Source organism: Ovis canadensis, chromosome 20, assembly GCF_042477335.2.
Source record: "Ovis canadensis isolate MfBH-ARS-UI-01 breed Bighorn chromosome 20, ARS-UI_OviCan_v2, whole genome shotgun sequence".
Classification (NCBI taxonomy): Eukaryota; Metazoa; Chordata; class Mammalia; order Artiodactyla; family Bovidae; genus Ovis; species Ovis canadensis.
Window position 1 is genome coordinate 63,849,408 of NC_091264.1, and position 19,297 is coordinate 63,868,704.

General features: G+C 45.9%; 1 protein-coding gene across 11 annotated transcripts in view; it reads right to left on the reverse strand.

Moving 5' to 3' along the window:
- The window catches only part of FARS2 (phenylalanyl-tRNA synthetase 2, mitochondrial), a 302,144-nt gene that overhangs the window by 256,763 nt on the left and 26,084 nt on the right, over nt 1-19,297 (reverse strand). The window contains exon 1 of one of the 11 annotated variants that reach the window (XM_069562909.1): nt 11,579-11,666. The exons of the other annotated variants lie outside the window; for them this stretch is intronic. The gene's annotated coding sequence lies outside the window, so the exon portion shown is untranslated. Of the gene's footprint in view, nt 1-11,578; nt 11,667-19,297 lie in introns of those variants that run through there. 11 annotated transcript variants of the gene reach the window in all.

Below are 19,297 nucleotides of genomic sequence, written 5' to 3' on the forward strand. Positions count from 1 at the left end.
TGAAGGCAGGAGGAGAAGGGGGCGACAGAGGATGAGATGGTTGGATGGCATCATTGACTCAATGGACATGAGTTTGAGCAAACTCCAGAAGATAATGAAGGACAGGGAAGCCTGGTGGGCTACAGTCCATGGGGCTACAAAGAGTCGGACACGAGTGAGCGACTGAACAACAACTACTACAATGTTAGTAGAAGCTAGTTCTGAATTCAGGAAGATCTGTATCAAGACATTTATACATTTTAGAGAAACAAACAAGATTGGGTTACAGAATGTTCATATGACCCAAACTGAAGGAGTTAAAGAAGCCAAGAACACAGCTGAAACTTTTCAAATAGAGTGAAGATCTTACCAAAGGGTCACCAGGACCCAGGCAGAGTTCCGTCCCTGGGAGAGGAAGACCAGAAGGGAAAGGGCACAAGCAAATGAAGTCTGTTCCTAGGCACAAGGCCACACATTATCAGGAGAGCGCCACCCTGGAGAGTAATGGGGGGCTATCTGGGGAGGGGTTTTATGCAACACATGAAGAATAAAATCATGGAGAGTCCAGCCTAGATGTGCAGAAAGACGAGAAGATACTGTTTGTACAGATTCTGGAATTCACTGGTCAGCAGGAAAACTTTTCTCCTGCTGGCTTGGTTGAAGCCAGCAGAAATATAAAGAGTCACACTTTTAATGCCAAATGAACCTACTGGTAGGTAACTATCTGTGGACATGGACATGTCTCTCTCTAGCAAATAACCAATATAGGGTCAGGCGGACACCGCATTTCGGTGTCACTCTCTTGCAGTAACACGGATCACCCACAAGAACGTCTGAACTCACAGTGGCGCCAGGAGCGCCCGGACTCCTTCCTTGAGCTCTGTCTCTTTGGACACAACGACTATTTCCCCACATCTGGTGTGCCCAATTCCTAGATGTGGCCGTGGGCACTGAGCAACAACCTAGCCTTTCTACTTCAGGCCTTTTAACGCCCGACAGCATGAAGCACACAAACTCTCTCCTCTCAAGATGCACCATCAAAGTGTGTTTTTCCAACGGATTCTGGAGCATGTAAGTGGCACAAGGGAAGCCCCCAAGGCAGAAAGAGAAGGCTCCAGCACACAGGCGCATCTGCAGCTCGGAAACACCAGCCGCCCTTTACCATTCGCAAATGCTCTTACCTCGCCAGAACAAATGAACGCAGTCCTTGCCTCAAATAGCTATCTATCCACCACTGGTCTCAGCAACATAGTTAAGGTATGGCTTAAAGCCCCCAGCAAGGAAGTGGCACTGGCTCTGCTGCCTGGGGCACCTGGCTTCCGCGGGCTGGCAGAGGCCCAGCTGCTCCATGAAGCAGTGCGCACTTGTCAAGACAATTACGCAAGAGCTTGGCAGCTCGCTCAGAGGGCAGGCCCGAGGAGAGGCAGCGCCCAGGCACACAGATCAGAGCCCCCCACACCCCCCGACACCATGGCCTTCGTATGTGATTGGCACCTTGTGTATAGATAATGTCTTTTATTAAACTTAAGTCTAAGCGGGGAGAAAAGAGCAACGAAGGCAATTCTAAACACAATGGTTATCTGAATACACAAGGCCACATTCCCATTCAGAAGAGATGTCTTTTCATCACTGTAATTCAGTGGAGAAATGACTAGCAATACCATTCTTTGCTCATAAATGCCGTGTCTTCAAGAATGAGAGATTAGAAAGTGTTCTGCCATGCTGGAAACTTAATTATTCAAGAATAGAGGAGTCCTCAAGAGAAAAGTATTTTGTGATGGACACAGACAAATGGAAAAACACAACTTTGTAAAGGGTTTTTTTAAAAACACACACACAGACATCACTGGACTCAGTTCCAAGAGAAATCAGTTTTGCTGTCATAAGTCAAAAGGTGAAAATCTGTAATTAAACGAATACATGCGGGAACGACTACACACAAAAGACCTTGCAAAATTAATTTAAAGCCTGGTTAGTAAGTATCTAAAGAGGTAACCATGTTTGGAATGGCAGTTGAACCCCCAACCACTCTTTCACAAATTTTCACTTCAGAAAAATATCAGTTAAAATTAAGTTCATGTTACTAGTCCCCATCAGTATGAATACTTGCTTAAGTATGCCAGGGGAAAAAAATTCTTCTCAATGCATATAAAAAATAACACACTGTAAAACAAATATACCACATTCACCCTTAATGCTCTTCACCGTCTTATCAAAGTCAAATGAAACATCAAAACTGCTAGTTAATCTCAACTTGGGTCAATCAGCTAGTCATCATTTATTTTTGTCTTGAACGAAAGGTATTTACACTAGTTCCACATGGTACCCATTTGGAGAATGACAGCATAATTCATTATCCACTAAATTCAGCGTTCAAATAGAATGTAATAACCCTACAAGTACGGAACAGTCTCAAAATAAAAAAATGCTTAGCTAATGAAAAAGACTAACGTGCTCACCCAGAAGTAATTAGCAAGCCGAACGGCTATGGCAAGTAAAATTAAAACTTGTTTTAAATCAACTCACTGAACTGCATATTAAAAACTATTTTAGGTAATTAGAAATAATACTGTTACACAGAAGACATGGCCTCCAGGTTAAAAATCCTTCTCTCCTAAATATTCTAAATAAACTGATTCCATCTAAGATCCTCCAAATAAAGTCGCTGCATACAAAATCCTGGAGTCTTGGCTAGAGTGGAGGAAAGAGTCTTTGCCAGTTCTTAGCTCCGTAATTACTTTTTTTTTGTCTGCTTCTTTTTTTAATTTTATTTTTAATTGGAGGATAATTATGTTACAATCTTGTGTTGGTTTCTGCCATACATCAGCATGAACCAGCCACAGGCATACACATGTCCCCTCCCTCCTGAACCTCCCTCCCCAACCTACCCGTCTAGGTTGTCACAGAGCACCAACCTAGGGTTCCCTGGGTCACACAGCAAATTCCCACTGCTGTCTACTTTACACATGGTAACGGTTCTGTTTCAATGCTGCTACCCTCTCAAATCATCCCACCTTCCCTCTCCCCCGGCTGTATCTCCTTTTTTATATTTTCCTGAAGTACAGTCGATAGCTCCGCAGTTATCACGCAGACACTAACAGCCTGAAACACTTGTCGACCTACAGACGGTGGCTCAGCGTCACCCGTCTCTGCAGCCTCTCTTTCTTTGGCTCCTCCTGGCCGCACTGGGACAGACAGACGCCGCTGGGCCGGCCCGCGCCAGCCTCCTGACCGAAAGGAGCACCAGGTCAGGGCCAGGCTGACCACACTCGCCTGGTCCCAGGCTGCCCCTGACGGTCCCATTGCTCGTCCTCTCCGGATAAATGCCAGCCAACCTCACTTTTTGCAACAGACACCGTCCTGGTAAGTTCCTTTTGAGTTTTCTTTTCAGACTGAAACACAGCTTCCCGTTGACATGGTCCGTAACCCCAGAGGTGCTCCACCTCGGTGACACCAGGTCTTATCCTTCACACTCTGCCCACACTGAACGGAGCCATCCCTTCTTTCTTCCTGAGAAGCCCACGAAACCCTCACTGAGCCCACCCATCAGGACGCTGGCCCCTCTCTTGGATTTTAAGCTCCTGGAGGAACAGGATGATGTTTCTGTCCTTTAAAAAGAACCTCTTCCCAGGTCAAAGGCGTAACCCCCACTAAGAATACCCATGTTAGGCATTTCCGAATTGCTGTTTCACTGAGAGGAGACACCATCCATTAACTCACAGTGATACCGCAACTGCTCTGTCCTCTCCCTACAGAAGACCTAGTGAAAATAACCAAAGCACAGCACTGAGGTGTCTCAGCAAGTCATTCACAAGGACGGAAGTCAAGCGGCACTCCTTAATCCACACACCTGCTAGACCATGCCCAAATACCGCATCAAGATGGACAGTGAGACTGAAGTCCACATGCCAGCTTCCGTCAGCCCTGAGCAGCCCCAACCAGTCTTGATCATCCTGAGCTCTCTGCTGAACCCCCTGGAACATAGTTCTGCATTTTTCTGTAAGTTTTGTAAGTTTTAAGGATTAGCTAGTACATGAAAGCATTTAATTCAAATTGCAAGATACCTGAATCTTGAAAACGATGAAAATAATACACAGTCAATTCCCGTTATTCACAGCAGTTCTGATCTAGAACATCTCTGAGTGCACGGAATCAGTGGATTCTGGACCCCTGCTCCTCGGGAAAATACACAGCCAGTTTGTGTCCCTGAGGCCGGTTTTCAGGATTGTGGCAGCTTAAGTCTTAGCCACAGGCTGGTCGTCACGCAGCTGACTTCTTCCAGCTGGTGGGGGTTTCAGTATCCGTAGGACAGATCCCCGGATGTGGCTCAGAATGTTATCTACAGCCCGGAGGAGGAACGCAAGCCCCTTGACACTGCTCAGTGACTAAACTATTACGATTTGGCCCCTTTGACTGTTATCCTTTGCTTCTGCACTGTCTCACGTCTCTGATGGAATTTATTCTTTGGCTAAAGCTTGTCCAGAGACAAAAAGCAGGCTGAGGACCTGGGGGAAAAGGACCGTAGGGTCCTGCTCTGTTTCACAATGATGCAGAGAAACACACACGCGCGCGCGCGCACGCGCGCGCGCGGAAAAGCGCCGCTGGACCTGCTCCCTCCCTGGACGAGAGGCCTGGGTCCAGGGGGGAGAGGCTCCCAGGTCATCCCAGGCCAGCAGGGGGCAGGCCCGGCCTCCGGGCCGCGGCTCACTCTTCTACGTGGCCACGTCCCGCCACAGCCCCAGCACCCTGGAGACTCTTTAATGAGGTCTCCTGGTTGTTTTGGTGACAAGGTATTTGAAAATTAAGGTCTGTGCTTCAAAGGACAACACGCTTCAGGAACAGAAGCGCGTTTTCTTCCCTGGCTGCCTGTGAAGGGTAATAGGCCTATTTTCTGATTTTGACATTTATTTGAAATTCAGATTCTATCGTATAACCTAATACGAGCTGTGAAGATAATTAATATAAATGTGAAAATCCCAGGGCGAAGCAGGAGAAGGGAGGAGAAGGAACATTCTTAAAGTTCAAGCCGCTTTCCTTTGCTGCTATAGGCATTTAACTGTCTGCCTGTCTCAAACACAAAATTCAAGCACAAAGCTGAATTCCTCTCCTTTCCGCTTCCCGATCACCTGTTCGGAACACAGAACACGTGGGCTGGTCTGCGCCAGTGTGTCTGAGGCGCTATGGGCACGCTGCAACAGAAAGGAACCCCACACTGACCTTGCAGTGGAGAGGTCAAGGTGCCCCCTTACTTAACAAATTACATTTATTTAATTTACGCTGCCCCTGATGAACATACTCATGTAAATTAGCAGTTTTGCAACCTCGGAAGTCCTGGGTCTTTCTTTGCTATTGTTCAGGTGCTAAGTCATGTCCGATCTTTGCGACCCCATGGACTGCAGCACACCAGGCCTCCCTGTCCATCAGCAACTCCCAGAGCTTACTCAAACTCACGTGTATCAAGTCAGTGCCGTCATCCAGCCATCTCATCCTCTGTCGCTCCCTTCTCTTCTTGCCCTCCATCTATCCCAGCATCAGGGTCTTTTCCAATGAGTCAGCTCTTCACATCAGGTGGCCAAAGTATTGGAGCTTCAGCTTTAGCATCAATCCTTCCAATGAGTATTCAGAGTTGATCTCCTTTAGGATTGATTGGTTTGATCTCCTTGAAGTCCAAGGGACTCTCAAGGGTCTTCTCCAGCACAATTCTAAAGTATCAATTCTTCAGCACTCAGCCTTCTTTATGGTCCAACTCTCACATCCATACGTGACTAGTGGAAAAACCACAGCTTTTCTGCTATCTTTAAAATATCAAAATAGCAATTTGCCTTACAGATTTTCCACCTTTACAACAGATCAAAGAGAAAAATGTCTAAAAGTTGTTCATTGGTTTACTCCCACCTCTTGCAAAAGGTCTGGTGGAAGAACAGATGAATAATAGAACAATCATGGCATTATTACAACGAGTATTTCTTGAGTCACTGAGCACTTCACAGATATCCCCTCATCTAGTCATCAGCACAATTTGAGATTGGTATTTTGTAGAAAAGAAAAATGAGGCTGTACAAACACAAGGAAAACAGGGGTCCTGGTGAGAGCCAGAGCCCAGGTCGCACCCAGAGCCCACTGTTGCTCACATCAGGTGGCCACAGTATTGGAGCTTCAGCATCAGTCCTTCCAGTGAATATTCAGGGTTGATTTCCTTTAGGATCGACTGGTTTGATCTCCTTGCTGTCCAGGGGACTCTCAAGCATCTTGTCTAACACCACAGTTCGAGAGCATCAGTTCTTCGGCACTCAGCTTTCTTTATGGTTCAACTCTCCAACTTTAAAAATGATCCCCAGGACTTCCCTGGTCCAGTGGTTGAGACTCCAACCTTCTGATTCAAGGGGTGCGAGTTTGATCCTTGGTCGGGTAACTAAGACTCCACATGCCACACAGCATGACCAAGAAAATGTAAAAATAAAATAAAGTACATAAAGAAGTAAATAAAAATATAACAGATGGAGAAATATACCATGTTCATGGATCAGAAGAATCAATATAGTGAAAATGAGTATACTACCCAAAGCAATTTACAAATTCAATGCAATCCCTATCAAGCTACCAGTGATATTTTTCACAGAACTAGAACAAATAATTTCAAGATTTGTATGGAAATACAAAAAACCTCAAATAGCCAAAGCAATCTTGAGAAAGAAGAATGGAACTGGAGGAATCAACTTGCCTGACTTCAGGCTCTACTACAAAGCCACAGTCATCAAGACAGTATGGTACTGCCACAAAGACAGAAATATAGATCAATGGAACAAAATAGAAAGCCCAGAGATAAATCCACACACATATGGACACCTTATCTTTGACAAAGGAGGCAAGAATATACAATGGAGTAAAGACAATCTCTTTAACAAGTGGCGCTGGGAAAACTGGTCAACCACTTGTAAAAGAATGAAACTAGATCACTGTCTAACACCGCACACAAAAATAAACTCACAATGGATTAAAGACCTAAATGTAAGACCAGAAACTATAAAACTCCTAGAGGAGAACATAGGCAAAACACTCTCCAACATAAATCACAGCAGGATCCTCTATGATCCACCTCCCAGAATTCTGGAAATAAAAGCAAAAATAAACAAATGGGATCTAATTAAAATTAAAATCTTCTGCACAACAAAGGAAAATATAAGCAAGGTGAAAAGACAGCCTTCTGAATGGGAGAAAATAATAGCAAATGAAGCAACTGACAAACAATAATCTCAAAAATATACAAGCAACTTATGAAGCTCAATTCCAGAAAAATAAATGACACAATCAAAAAATGGGCCAAAGAACTAAACAGACATTTCTCCAAAGAAGACATACAGATGGCTAACAAACACATGAAAAGATGCTCAACATCACTCATTATCAGAGAAATGCAAATCAAAACCACAATGAGGTACCACTTCACACCAGTCAGAATGGCTGCGATCCAAAAATCTGCAAGCAATAAATGCTGGAGAGGGTGGGGAGAAAAGGGAACCCTCCTACACTGTTGGTGGGAATGCAAACTAGTACAGCCACTTTGGAGAACAGTGTGGAGATTCCTTAAAAAATTGCAAATAGAACTGCCTTATGACCCAGCAATCCCACCGCTGGGCATACACATCAAGGAAACCAGAATTGAAAGAGACACATGTACCCCAATGTTCATCGCAGCACTGTTTATAATAGCCAGGACATGGAAACAACCTAGATGTCCATCAGCAGATGAATGGATAAGAAAGCTGTGGTACATATACACAATGGAGTATTACTCAGCCGTTAAAAAGAATACATTTGAATCAGTTCTGAAGAGATGGATGAAACTGGAGCCGATTATACAGAGTGATAAGCCAGAAAGAAAAACACCAATACAGTATACTAACACATATATATGGAATTTAGAAAGATGGCAATGATGACCTTGTATGCAAGACAGCAAAAAAGACACAGATGTATATAACAGACTTTTGGACTCAGAGGGAGAGGGAGAGGGTGGGATGATTTGGGAGAATGGCATTGAAACATGTATACTATCATGTAAGAATCAAATCGCCAGTCTATGTCCGACGCAGGATACAGCATGCTTGGGGCTGGTGCACGGTGATGACCCAGAGAGATGTTATGGGGAGGGAGGTGGAAGGGGGGTTCATGTTTGGGAACGCATGTACACCCAGGGTGGATTCAGGTCAATGTATGGCAAAACAAATACAGTATTGTAAAGTAAAATAAAGTAAAAATAAAAATTAAAAAGAAAAGAAGTAAATAAAAATAATCCCCACGTTCATTTGAAAAATTAAACAAGTGACAGAAGCTAGGAATTCTTTGAAAAATTAATAGGAAAATAATAATAATAAAAACTGGTGCAAGAACTGAAAGAGCAAATACATTCAGAGATATCTAAAAACTTAATATATATTTTCATTAATCAAGATAGAAATGGCTCATATAAGAAACAGTGTTAAACTAAATATTTGGGAGAAAAATGATCTGATCTGATCTTCATCTGACATGCCAAAATAAGACGAGAGAAAGTTCTGTAATGTTTTAAAAGTATTTTTTTAAGAAAACAGAAGAAATACGAGCAATTCTTCAACTGATCTGGGGTTAGGAATGACTGTTCAACAAGGAAATAAGAGAAACAAATGATACGTATATTTGACCAATGAACATGTAAGACCGTGTGTGTGTTTATTCACCAGGGTCCACCTCTTTGTGACCCCAGGGACTCTAGCCCACCAGCCTCCCCTGTCCATGGGATTTTTCAGGCAAGAATACAGAGCGGGTTGCCAGGTTGCCAAGTTCTCCAGGGGAACTTCCTGATCCGGAATCAAACCCGAAATGTCCTGCGTCTCCTGCATTGTAGGTGGATTCTTTACCCACGGAGCCATCTTTGGATATTTACAAGTATCAAAAAATCTGCAAGGTTAAAAAACAGTTGGGAAAGATTCTGCACGAAGTGACAGAGTCAGCCACTGTTTACTTGAGCTCTTTGAAATGCTGGCGGTCTTTTCGAGTCTGACACCACATAAATAGCTCTGTGCATCATTTTAAATACAGATCTGGGAAACACGAGCATATATTTTATTTCAAAAACAAATCTGGGCTTTTGAAAACAGTTTATTTGCCCACAGATTTATGAGTTGCCATACATGTGAAGAAATATCTTTGGTTTTAGAAACACTTTGAAGACTCCCAGCTTCCAGTTACACGGGAATGAAATAAAGTCTCTCTGACTTTTAAAAACCATCAACGGCCAGATCTTTGTTCTTTCAGAGAAAAAGCCCGTCTTATTTTATAACTCTAGAATGATATATGATATTTAGAACTAAGATATGTTTTCCTCCACTATGAGCTTTCTTACTAAGAACTACCTTATTTGGGGGGTTGTTTTAATCTTAAAGGAAATGGTATCTGATAAATAATGTCAATTGAAAAAATGTACAACCTGGGAGTTATGAGTTTTCATCTGGAGCAAAATGAGCCCAGGAGACAGCCTCTCATCTGAGAAGCTGCTCCAAAGAGGTGGGGGGAGGGCAGCCAGTGTACATGTAATTCTGGTGGGGGGTGCATGCAATGAGACACTTATTTTTGCAGAACATGACTGCTAGTCGCGGGGCTTCCCAGGTGGTGCTAGCGGTGGAGAACCTGCCTGCCAAAGCAGTAGATGTAAGGAATGAAGGTTCAGTCCCTGGGTTGGAAGCTCCCCTGAAGAGGGCACATAGCAATCCACTCCAGTACTCTTGCCTGGGAAATTCTACGGACAGAGGAGCCTGGCGGGCCACAGTCCACTGGATCGCAAAGAGTCGGACGCGACTGAAGTGACTTAGCATGCACGCACACACTGCTAGTCATGAGGATCAGGGGTCTGCAGTCACGATTGTAGTGCTTTTCTAGATACAGAGTTGCAAGAACTGGGCTCATACAATCTTCTCCTGAAAACATCTAACTATCTGAAGGCCTCTTCTTCCAGTTTTTCCTGGAGCAGAGTGCCTGGTTCCTGATCGCCACCCTGCACTTCTTTCAGGGGGTGTTGAAGGTCAGCGGCTACCGAGGCCAGTGACTACATTCTTACAGAACTGGACGGTGAGTGACAATTTTTAGTCAGCAGTGAAAACAGAATGATATAGGGGGAAAGGGTGAAAATGAATGGTTCAATTACATCTATGCCTCTGTAATTTTTCCTATGAAGTCTCGCAGGAGCTTTGTACTGAAGCGGTAGGCCCACTGCTTCCTGACATCTGTGCTAGAAAGACACTCGGCCAGCGGGAGCAGCAACGCTGAGTTGAGCACCTTCCAAAAAACCGCCTCTCCTGCCTCTCTCTTCTCTGCAAAAGGCAAAACACTTGCCCCAAAGTATGAGAACGGAGTTAAATGCACAGGCGCCCTCTGCCGACTACACTCATTGTAGGTAAAATTGCTACCACTGACTACTTGGCGATGGCACTAAATAAGAGTCTGTGTTTGTTTATACCCATGGGCGCTCAGGAGCTCTGCCAAGTCACACTCTTTTGGACTGTAGCCCACCACGCTCCCAGGCCGTGGGATTCTCCAGGCAAGAATACTGGAGGAGTTGCCTTTTCCTCCTCCAGGGGAGCTTCCCCCCGCCCAGGGATAGAACCCGCATCTCTTTCGTCTCCTCCGCTGGCAGGCTGGTTCTTTACCACTGAGCCATTTGGGAAGCCCTTGTGTTTATATACCAAATGTTAAGTTTGTTTTTTTAACATTCTACTTGTTATATACGTTTTCTTTGATGACTGACCACACAATTTCTCCATAAACTTAAATCGCTGATGGCAATAGTGAAAAACTAATTCATGACACCTCTACACACTGAATCACCTAATGTAACTGTGTCGCCCAACAGCACTGCTGAAATATTACAGAAAAATTATTTATTCGTAATTTCTAATTGATCAGAAACATGTTAACTTTCAGCTAAGAATATCTCTTCAGAAGAAAAAAGGTTTGAAATCGTTTCTATCTGAACGACATCTGTGCATTTAATTAAATCACTTATGGATTTTTTAAATATTGGTAAAAACAAAAAATAACATCATTACCTGACTGCAGGACACAAAGATTAAAAACACATCTATTAACGGTCTTCTAAGCACAGCCCGCCAAACCAGGAAGCTGCAACACTCAGAAGAAACGTGGGCCGCGCGCCACCCACGGTCACCCGCGGGTCACCGGGGTCTCGTCTCCGTGTCATCCCCACCTCCCCTCGGCAGGGTTTCCAGAACACCTGTCCCTCTCCGGCCTTGGTCGTCACAGAGGGTTGGGTGGAACAGAACCGAAATGGACAAGGAAGCCGCAAGTGTGCGAGTCGCTGACCGTCACCCGTGGGGCGGACGCAGGACTGGACACAGGAATTCCTCACCCGGCGGTTACTCGCGCCGGAGACTGGGGCTCTCACAGGCCAGAGGCCCCAGCAGATGGCCACGCGCCTGCGAAGCCAGATCCCACCCCCGCAGCTTCACGGAAAGCATGAACCCGTGATGGACATCCTCAGGTGGCAGTATCAGATCCTAACCTTAGAGTCAGAAAGCCTGCTCCTCAAAACCGGGCTTAGACATACCAGGAGCTCGATGGTGGTGGCCAAGCTTCCACACCACAAGAGAGCACAGCTCATCTGTCAAAGCTGCGAAGTTTGACTCAATAATGGCTTTGCCCTGGGGAGACACATACAGCTTTTAATTTTTTTCTCTGCTATTAAGTGATTCACGATCACTTTATGTTAAAAAAAATAAACGTGAAAATGCAGGCAAGAACAAAGAAAAACATTACCTCTTAACTTTATCTTCTAAACCAACGCACCAGAACTACACACTATTTCACACTTCCGACCATCTCTTTATGAGGACCCGGATCCCCAGGTGAGGCTGAGCTGGCGGACGGGGCATCCGCTGTTCTTCGCGACCAGGACTTCCTAGTGTAAAGTCCTGGCGTCCTCACCCAGCTCCACCATCTCCGCCACGGCCCCCACTCAGCTTCATTTACTGAAGACGCGCTGTGAGATCTGGAACTATGCTAAGCTCTTGACACACATTATCTCACCTACTGTTGTTAAGTCAACAGACTTGGGAATAAGTCTGTACTATCAGACTTCAGACTTTTAAAAAATTAATCTGATATTTTTCATAGAAAAATTATAATAACATCGAAATGTTATGAAAAGGTAAGCAGTGAAGAGTAAATTCCACTGCCTCCTCGACCTCCCTATCAGCAAGTTTCCACGCCGTAGAGCTGCACGCATCCACACACACACACACGCCCCGCTGCAGACCTAACTTTACGCAAATGTTAGCATCTGTGCTGCACCTTATTCTTGTCAGGGAAGAATTTACAGGGAAGGTCCACATGGATCTAGTTCATTCTTTCGCCTGGTGCAGTCTTTCATCATACGAGTGTCCCACAATGCATTTAGCAATTTCTCTATCGAGCACTGAACTTTTTCCAATATTTTGCTAAAATGAATAAATCTATAAAGAATGCCCTTGTACACATATGATTGCATATACATAACAGCATTTTTAGGACAAACTCCTAAAAGCTGGACAGCAAGACCAAACGGTTTACGCGCCTTAAACAGAGGGCCGACCAGCTCGCCCAGCGGGAGTGCCCTGGATGGCAGCCCCACAAACAGTGCACAGGTGCCAGGCCCCTTGTGCCCCTTGTGATACGGTCCCTGACCAAAGCCTATGCTGCCAGCGAGTTTACTGAAATGAAGTCACACTGAATCATTCGTAAAGGGGTTTTTAACTCCCACTTTGTGTAAAATACTGTTATTCAAATAGTCGTCCCCAACATCAAAGACCTTAAAATATATGAAGCTGGAGCACCTCGGTACTGAGTTACACAGAGAAACACACTGACAAGGGAGTGCATCGTTGACGAGAGGACGGCCAGAGTCCCGCAGAGGGGCAGGAGGAGGGGCCGACACAGAGAACGAGGGGCGTGCGTCCACGGAAGAGGAGAGACCCCGAGGGGACGGTCAGTGGTGGGCGCCTTAAGTCTGGAGAGCCAGAAAGGACCAGGGAAGGCACAGCAGAGGGCGCACAGACCAGATGAGGGCGGGCCAAGCTCAAAGTCACACGAGATGTGCAGCTGTGCTGCTGGTCTGACAGCTCGCTGGGCATGGCTCAAAATATTAAGTGGCCAAATCAGACCAGTGACCCCACGGGCTGCAGCCCACCAGGCTCCTCTGTCCGTAGGATTCTCCAGGCAAGGACACTGGAGTGGGTTGCCATTCCCTTCTCCAGGGGATCTTCCCACCCAGGGATCAAACTCAGGTCTCCCACATTGCAGGAGTATTTTTTTTTTTACCATCTGAGCCACCAGGAAAGCCTCCATGTGAAGAAAAACAGTGGCCAAATAGCACAGCTTCAGAAGTGACAGCTGCCAATAAGAATTTCTAAAAATCAATTATAAGCAGAGACCAGCAATTCAGAAAGGCACCCTCCTCTGCTCTAGACAATGAGGTCCTTGGAAAAAGGCTCAACGCCTAGGGAGGCCCAACTCCCCTCACGCATTCTCCAGACTCACCCTAGGACCCTCACGAAACACTCACTTAACAAGATCGTGCTGCTCAAAGTAACTAGATTGAAAGCAACACTACAGCTTCACCACGTCATGTTCTGTAACCCTCTGATGACTGCACTTTAGTCTTTGCAAGAGAGATACCAACAAAAACAAGAGCTTTGAAAGAAAAAGTCCTAGGTTCAAATTCTAAACCCATGTTAACTAGCAAGTCGTTTGATCTCTTTTTCTTTTTTTTCATTTGCTCTCTTTAAACCACAGTTTTGTCATCTGCAAAATGGTTATAAAGACTATGCAAAGTGATATAACAGTATATTGACATACAAATATATATATATACATGTAAACACATGGAATCTAGGAGGGTGCCTGGCACACAATGCGTGAGCTCTACACACTAAGTGCTTTCTTCTCCTTTCCCGCCTACTTAAGTAAAATCAAAGTATAGAGCACTGGGACTTCCTGGTGGGTCCAGTGGTTCAGATTCTTAGTTTCCACTACAGAGCGTGCGGGTTTGATCCCTGGTCGAGGAACTAAGATCCCACGTGCAGTGCGGTGTAGCCTAAAAGAAAAAGAATACATAGCATCACTTAAATGTTGGCTCTTCACAGGCACGTGGCTTAGTTTTCTTTCATCTCACTGGCAGAATTCCATCGAAACAGTACAAAAAAAAGGACTTGGTGGAAGAAAATGCCTAGACAATTAAAAAAGTAGAATGGTACATTTTAGAAGTTACTGATACCAAAAAAAAAAAAAGGTGTTTTGGATTAAAGTTTTAAAATCGTATCAGAAACTCAGTGTTAGTACAGCATTCTTTATCTGGCTTATAATCGTGAGAGCCGACTCAACTCCCAATTAGTCGCTTTGCTGAATGAAAGCGAGCCTAGATCAGCTGTCTTTGCTGAACCACTGTGGTCTTACTCCCTTGTAACAACTGGGAGCACCTTTCCCCGGGGGCACTGACCCCCCGCCATTCACGCTAGGGGCTCAGGCACCATCTCAGGGGCAGGAGGCAGATAAACAGTGTTGAAATCACGTAATAGTGCCCTCGTTTTCTTCACTCCCTCCCTGACCCTAAACCATCTTACACCCAGTGGAACACAGGTGCGTGTCCTTCAGGTGCAAGGAGAGGAAGGAGGGTACTCTGGGAGAGCACGCCCTGTTGGGCTCATCTGAGGAGCTCAGCTATTTTCGGTCCGTCATCAATTATCAAAACCTGCCAGAAGCTGCTAGGGAAGCATCTTCCAAACGTCACATACATTAATCTGCAGGTTTCCTACCATTCCACAAGTCCCCATTAGCCTTTCATGCTCTGCTCGTTTCTACTTTATAACCGTAAACTTTTTCCTATCGATTCTCAGCACTTCATATATCGGCAGGAAACCTCTGCCAACCTAATATAAAGTCATGCATTTATGCAGAGCTTTCAATTAAGTCCTTCTGGAACCTCCTCGGCATCCTGATGAGGAACAGGCAGCACCCTCCTCGGGGGTGGGGGTGTGCGGAGTTTTCCGTGCGTTCCTGGTCCCCGCCCAGAGCTCACCGCACCATGAGTGCCCACTGTTCCTCGGTCACCGGAGCAAAGCAGCCCTGGGCTTGATTTCCAGCTCCCAGACTTCCCAAACCTAACCTGGAGGCTGGCAAGTCACGCTACCTCTCAGGACTTTGATTTCTTCTCTGAAAAATGGGGGTGAGGAATACCCATTTCACAGTTTCTGTGAAAACTAGAAATAACGTAAGGTCACTGCGGAAGAGCTGGCACATAAAGTCTGCTGAAACGGCACCTGATTTTCACTGAAACACCCAGACATCCCGACACGTGTTACACAGGAACAGGGGACAACGGGCTCAGAGCAACGTCTCCTTTAAGACCGGGAACTACTGGTTTGCCCAAAAGTTCAGCCCGGTTTTTCCTTAAGATGTGAAACCCACAACATCTTACAGAAAAACTTGAACAAACTTTTTGGCCAACACAATATATAGTGGGGTAGTACCAGGCCCTGAGAAGCAGCCAGTCTCCTCTGAAATTTGCCTGGACCCCTATGGCATATGGGCTTTCCAGGTGGTGCTAGTGGTAAAGAATTCGCCTGCCAATGCGGGGAGACGCAAGGGACGCGGGTTTGATCCCTGGACCGGGAAGAGTCCCTGAAGGAGGAAATGGCAACCCACTGCAGTATTCTCGCCTGGCAGATCCCATGGACAGAGGAGCCTGGTGGGCTACCGTCCATGGGGTCACAGAGTCAGACACGACTGAGCACCTGTGACTGGCAGATCCTAAGGGGCAGAGCGGGTGCATGGTGGGCTGGACGTGGGGAAAGCAGAGACATTTAAATGCTCCCAGGGGACAGGGAACATGGCTCTGGTTAACGTCTCACTCCGAGTATCTACGTACAAAGCACTTTAAAATGACAACTCAGCGGTCTAAGAGACACACTTTGAAAAAGGAGACATTAAAATGCAGACTGCCGTGATTAATGCAACCAAACAATACGAGAGAAAAAATTAAATCTTTTATCCAAAGGCTACCTGAAAACCTGAGTTCCTAATAAATGATGGACCCCAAAATATTTGGCAATCTTTAATAAGACGATCAACGAACAGTACTGACCTAGTAATACTCACATTTGTACAGTCTTTTAGAAGTTACAAAGTACATGTGTTCACATGCTCACATGTTCTAACTACTCAAATCTAACGATCCCGTCGGAGTTAATGAATGAAGATATCTCTGGGGAAGCCTGGAGGCATAGTCCAAAGAGGTCTGTTAACGAACATGAAATTTCTTTGATGCCACATGTTTCTGATTTTCTTTTAATCCACAATATCCTTGTACTTGTTGTAATCAGACCTACATATGATAAAACCTCCATAAAAATCCCTAAGCGATGGGGTTCGGAGAGTGTTCAGGTGGCAAGCACACTGAGGTGCTGGGAGGGTGGAGGGGCCCCGCGCTCCCACCCAGCCCCCGACCCACGCACCCTCCTAGGTGGCTCCTCCTGAATTATATCTTTCATCATAAACCCGTAAACCCCTAAGTAAAGCACTTTCTGCATTCTGTGAGCCAATCTAGCACATTGTTGAAGCTGAGGAGGGCATTGTGGAAACCAAAGATCTCCACCTGGGTGGTGAGAGGTATAGACGGAGACCCGGACGGTGCGTGACTAGCATCTGAAGGAGCAGGGAGTCCTTTGGACTGAGCCCTCTACCTACAGGGTTTGAGCTAACGCTGGGTACTCAGTACAGAATTTAACTGGAGGACAACAAGTTGGTGTCTGGAAAATTTGAAAGAAAAAAAAAATGCATTTGGTATCAAAAATGTTATGACCAAAACCAGCTCACAGGCACATCGGTGATGGCAGGACAGCAATTGCAGCCAATTAAGAGGCACAGGCAGGCTCTTCCAGGTGGACACAATTTTGAAGCATCAACACTGGGAGAAACTGAACGAGGTGGAGAACGTGACTGATTTCAGAAACCAGTATCCTACAGACACTTGGACACACTGCGCTAGCTGGCCGACCTCAGATTATGAACGTCAACTTCTACCAGCCTGTTTGTGAGTTGGCTGGCTAGGATGGCCCCATGCAGGTGTTCATGACCTCCGGAAGGAAAAGAAAGTGTTCCTTTTGACAACACGTCGAGACCCCTGCTCTAGAGCCTGTGTTCGTTCTGTCCAGGATAAACATCCTTTCAGTCACCAGCGCAGCAGCTCAGGCTTCCCTTGGGGCAAGTGCAAGCCCTCCGTGCAGTGAGTCACATCTCAGGGGCACAGAGCCTGCAAAGCGCCCCACTGAGCGTCACATGAAATCAATGGAGCCGTACTGAGCAGCCGTGGATGAAGGTACCTGTCACAGCGGAAAAGCACGCGCATCTTCTGAGTCGTCATAATACACAGGCAAGCAGCCGATACTCACCAAGTGCACCTGAGAAGTCACATTTCCAGCCCCTCCCTGACACTGAGTGCTGTTTTCTCACCTCTGCCAATCTGATGCTTAGAAATGCATGCTTTTTATATTCGTTTCACTGATTACTAGTGATGTTTATGTCTTCACATTTTCTTATTAAACTTCAGACTTCTTCCCTTGAACTTGCAATTCTTGACATTTTACTACCACAGTGACGACTGTGTTACAAGGAATTCATCCAATATGTATACTGCATATATTAAAGATATCTGGTCATCTGCCTTTCATCTTTCTCATACTGTTTAGTAAGAAAAATATTGTGGATTATTTGGAATATTTTATCAAAAAGCATAAGTCGTGATAGGCACCTTCATAAATAACTGGACTTTTTTTTTTTTTACTTCTAACCTGAAAATGTGTGCAAAATAGTTCTGACACGGCTCTTTTAGAATCTGTTGCCTGAGCTGTAGGAAGGTAACGTGTCCCACGACAGACCACCAGAAATGCTTGTGGCCCCCGATCTCTAGCAACAAAGCGATCCTCGTGTTTGCAGGGTGGACACTGCTCAACTTGGCTCCTGCCCCAGGGGCAGGAAGAGCAGCTGGGCTCCCACCAGCCCCCGCGAGTCCCCGCCCGTGGCCGGACGGCAGCCTTTCAGGTGCACTCAGCATCAGGAAACAAAATTAGCAGCGTCAATCCAGCAATTCCCCTCGCTTTGGTATAAAAGGTGGAAATAGATTTGTTTTAGGGGCTCTGGCCCACAGTATGTCAGCAATTCCTCTCCCCTGTGACAGAGAGGAAAATATAAAACACCCCCAGAGCTCCCAGCTTTTGGGGGGATGAGATGTCCCAAAGGACTTGATATGTTACGAATCTATGAAGCAGCCAAGCCACATAGAAACATTCTTTATTAACAAAATTAAAAATGAATATCATGAGAGGTGGAAGCCGTTTTTGATAAATGCTCCAGTTTCTCAGCTCTGTGCCCGTGAGCTGCAGCTTAGACGAGGACCCAGGTGTTTGCAGCGCTGCTGACATGCCTTCCTGCGACAGGATGCTTGTCTCTCAGCAGGGCAGTCTAAGGAGGCAGGGAAGGAACAAGGGGACTCCTGATGTGTTCCAGGTGAAGGGCCTCTTGATGCTCCTTCCACTGAGCCCGTAGCCTCAGCACACATCTTCCCAGCACTCCAGGGCCGCCAGCCAAGCCCGGAAAGGCAGGGGAAGGCTGCATTCCAGCCTTCACTTCATCCAAGTGTTAGGGCCAACAGCCACGTTTCCTCCAAAACTCTGTACACAGTCAATCAGGCGCCTATGATCCGGCTCCCAGAATGTGTGCTCTTCATACGTTGGCAAATGGAAATTCATTTCACCAAAACTATACAAATGTCCTCTCACTAACACGTTCAAAAAACAAGAAACAGAACAAGGACTGAGAAAGGGAAGCAAAGGTGGTGGAGAGGTGGGTGGTCCACCTTTGCACGCAACAGCAGAGTGGAAGCGTGACACACGCTTTGATGGAAAGCCAGAGTCTCTTCTTCCTTGCAATTATCCCTGAAAAGTGGTGACTGACGGGTAAGGGGAGAGAAGGGTGGAATAGATTATAAATTAATTGGTAGAGAAACTAAATCCCAGAGGTAAATGGCCTATCAGTTTCAAGCAGGCGAAGTGTAGATGCATCATCCTCACTCTTTTCTGAATAGATTCTCAGCCTGGAAGAGCAGGAGCTGCTGTCACTGCAGGACTGGGGGCAGGTGGGGAAAGTCCTTGGTGAGGCCAGCTTCCCGCCAGCTCCTCCCTGAGGCTCAGCAGTAACGAGCCCATCACCAAACTGGCCACTCCGCACGATCCTCCCA